At 57.2% G+C, this 3,466-nt stretch overlaps 1 non-coding gene across 1 annotated transcript; it reads left to right on the top strand.

Annotated features, from left to right (window-relative positions):
• Nucleotides 1–503: 503 nt before the first annotated feature.
• TRNAF-GAA (transfer RNA phenylalanine (anticodon GAA)) lies at nt 504–576 on the top strand. The gene has a single exon. It is a non-coding gene; the product is annotated as a tRNA-Phe (tRNA).
• The last annotated feature ends 2,890 nt before the right edge of the window (nt 577–3,466 follow it).

Here is a 3,466-nt window from a genome sequence, read left to right as displayed (position 1 = left end):
CCTCCTTTTCTCTATGAAACTTCTGGAATACTTGGTCCGTTTTTTGCTCACCACACCTGCTCAATGCACCAGCAGGGCCCCTCCAACTACTCAGATGTGGGTTTGTCTTTCTCTATTTAGTGATGCTTCTTGAGATACTGTTTTTAAGATGTGATGTGCCTGTTTTGTTCATGATATATTTGTAGCCTATTTCTGTATTGTTTTCCCAGCTGTGACTGTCCTTCCAGTTCAGGGATCCTGAGCTCCCCACCCCTCCTCATCTTACCCTTGGGGATAGGTGTTTTCCTGCGTGCATAATGTGCATATGGCCAATGTCCCTAGTCTTGCTTCCTGTGTATACACACTGCCTATGTGTAGGTAGTTGCATGGTTTTGCATGGCTCCCCTATGCTGTAGCCCTGTCCTTGGCTACATGCTCCTTCATTTAGAGGTGTGTGCACACTTTCACCTGTTCCTTGTGCACTTACCACATCTTCCATCCAGATCCGCGGACTCAGCTCCTCAGCCGAAATAGCTCAGTTGGGAGAGCGTTAGACTGAAGATCTAAAGGTCCCTGGTTCGATCCCGGGTTTCGGCAGAATGTTTTGAACTTTGAAGAGAACATATTTATTTACACTACCATTGACCTACCCACACCCCCTCGTAATTAAAGAAAACGACACCACTGGCGCGAAAGAACTGAGGCACGAGAATAACAAACGTCGTCATGGGAGTCCCGACAGGGCGGCATAGCAAGACACAGCACGGGTGGTACTCGCACACCAGGTACCAATGACCCGGTGCGCCCCCCGCCGCCTCCTGCAAAGTCACACACCACAGAGTACCCCTGCTCCGCTGCTCGGCAACCTGTGTGGTGTGCCCGAAAGGGGGCGGGCGATGGCTGGCAGCCTATCAGATAGGCCCGTGGTAGCTGACTCCCCGCCTCCTCGGTGGGTGGCAGCCTATCAGACAAGTCTATTATTGCTCATGCGCCGCCTCCTTGAGTGAGTGAGGGACGGTGGCTGGCAGCCTAGCCGCCTCCTTGGGTGAGGGACGGTGGCTGGCAGCCTATCAGAGAGGGCTGTTGTGACTCATGCACCGCCTCCTCCGGTGAAGGGACGGAGACTGACACCCAATCAGAGAGGGACGTGACTGCTCACGCCCCGCCTCCTCTTTGGGAGGCTCTATGGGCAGCCTATAATAGCGCACTGTGACTGCTCACGCCCCGCCTCCTCTGTGGAAGGCATTATGGGCAGCCTATAATAGCGCACTGTGACTGCTCACGCCCCGCCTCCTCTTTGGGAGGCTTTATGGGCAGCCTATGATAGCGCACCGTGGCTGCTCATGACCCGCCTCCTCTTCATATAGGGCTTTTCCGTTGGGAGCCCCAGCGGTCCTCGTTAGTATAGTGGTCAGTATCCCCGCCTGTCACGCGGGAGACCGGGGTTCAATTCCCCGACGGGGAGAGTCACTTTTTCTTTTACAATTAAATGAATTGTAAAGTTATTTGTGTTTCTTTTCCACATTTCCTTTGCTCACAATGTACACACTCCCTGTACGATTGGATTGAGTTTATTTAGGGTTCTTACATGTGATTTCAGATTTGAACAACTTGGGATCTCGTTTGTCCAGGGCATTGGAGGGGGGGGGGGTTGTAGTAAAGTCACTACATTCATTACCCCCCTCTCTCCGCCCTCCCCCCCACGGAGATTGTAGTCCGCGGACCATGCTCGCGTTTGGCCCTTGCTTTGGGGATTTTATGTGGGTGCATGTCGGCGAGATTCCTGCTGCTGTTGCCCAGGGGCATTATTATAACCTGGAGATTACAGCCCACAGGCCCTTGCTAGTGCTCTTTAGGGGTCAAACTATGGTCTCCTCCCTGAGCTGACAGGTGCAAGGGCTGAGGTCCTCCCTGAGCTGACAGGTGCAAGGGCTGAGGTCCTCCCTGAGCTGACAGGTGCAAGGGCTGAGGTCCTCCCTGAACTGACAGGTGCAAGGGCTGAGGTCCTCCCTGAGCCGACAGGTGCAAGGGCTGAGGTCCTCCCTGAGCCGACAGGTGCAAGGGCTGAGGTCCTCCCTGAGCTGACAGGTGCAAGGGCTGAGGTCCTCCCTGAGCCGACAGGTGCAAGGGCTGAGGTCCTCCCTGAGCTGACAGGTGCAAGGGCTGAGGTCCTCCCTGAACTGACAGGTGCAAGGGCTGAGGTCCTCCCTGAGCCGACAGGTGCAAGGGCTGAGGTCCTCCCTGAGCCGACAGGTGCAAGGGCTGAGGTCCTCCCAGGGCTGAGGTCCTCCCTGAGCCGACAGGTGCAAGGGCTGAGGTCCTCCCTGAGCCGACAGGTGCAAGGGCTGAGGTCCTCCCTGAGCTGACAGGTGCAAGGGCTGAGGTCCTCCCTGAGCTGACAGGTGCAAGGGCTGAGGTCCTCCCTGAGCTGACAGGTGCAAGGGCTGAGGTCCTCCCTGAACTGACAGGTGCAAGGGCTGAGGTCCTCCCTGAACTGACAGGTGCAAGGGCTGGGGCTCTGCCTGAACTGACAGGTGCAAGGGCTGAGGTCCTCCCTGATCTGACAGGTGTAAGGGCTGGGGCTCTGCCTGAACTGAAAGGTGCAAGGGCTGAACCTCTGCCTGAGCTGACAGGTGCAAGGGCTGGGGCTCTGCCTGAACTGACCGGTGCAAGGGCTGAACCTCTGCCTGAGCTGACAGGTGCAAGGGCTGAGGCTCTGCCTGAACTGACAGGTGAAAGGGCTGAGGCTCTGCCTTAACGGAGAGGGGCAAGGGCTGAGGCTCTGCCTGAACTGAGAGGTGCAGAGGCTGAGGCTCTGCCAGAACTGAGTGGTGGAAGAGCTGAGGCTCTGCATGGACTGAGAGGTGCAAGAGCTGAGGCTCTGCCTGAACTGAGAGGGACAAGGGCTCAGGCTCTGCCTGAACGGAGAGGTGCAGGGGCTGAGGCTCTGCCTGAACGGAGAGGGGCAAGGCTGAGGCTCTGCCTGAACTGAAAGGTGCAAGAGCTGAGGCTCTGCCTGAACAGAGAGGTGCAGAGGCTGAGGCTCTGCATGAACTGAGAGGGGCAAGGCTGAGGCTCTGCCTGAACTGAGAGGTGCAAGGGCTGAGGCTCTGCCTGAACTGAGAGGTGCAAGGGCTGAGGCTCTGCCTGAACGGAGAGGTGCAAGGGCTGAGGCTCTGCCTGAACTGAGAGGTGCAAGAGCTGACGCTCTGCCTGAACTGAGAGGTGCAGAGGCTGAGGTTCTGCCTGAACTGAGAGGGGCAAGGGCTGAGGCTCTGCCTGAACTGAGAGGTGCAAGAGCTGAGGCTCTGCCTGAACGGAGAGGTGCAGAGGCTGAGGCTCTGCCTCAACTGAGAGGGGCAAGGCTGAGGCTCTGCCTGAACTGAGAGGTGCAAGAGCTGAGGCTCTGCCTGAACGGAGAGGAGCAGAGGCTGAGGCTCTGCCTGAACTGAGAGGTGCAAGAGCTGAGGCTCTGCCTGAACGGAGA

This window comes from Ambystoma mexicanum, chromosome 10, assembly GCF_040938575.1.
Source record: "Ambystoma mexicanum isolate Mex_15411 chromosome 10, UKY_AmexF1_1, whole genome shotgun sequence".
NCBI classification, from domain to species: Eukaryota; Metazoa; Chordata; class Amphibia; order Caudata; family Ambystomatidae; genus Ambystoma; species Ambystoma mexicanum.
The sequence above is the reverse complement of the archived record's forward strand: the minus strand, read 5'-3'. Positions and strand labels throughout refer to the sequence as shown.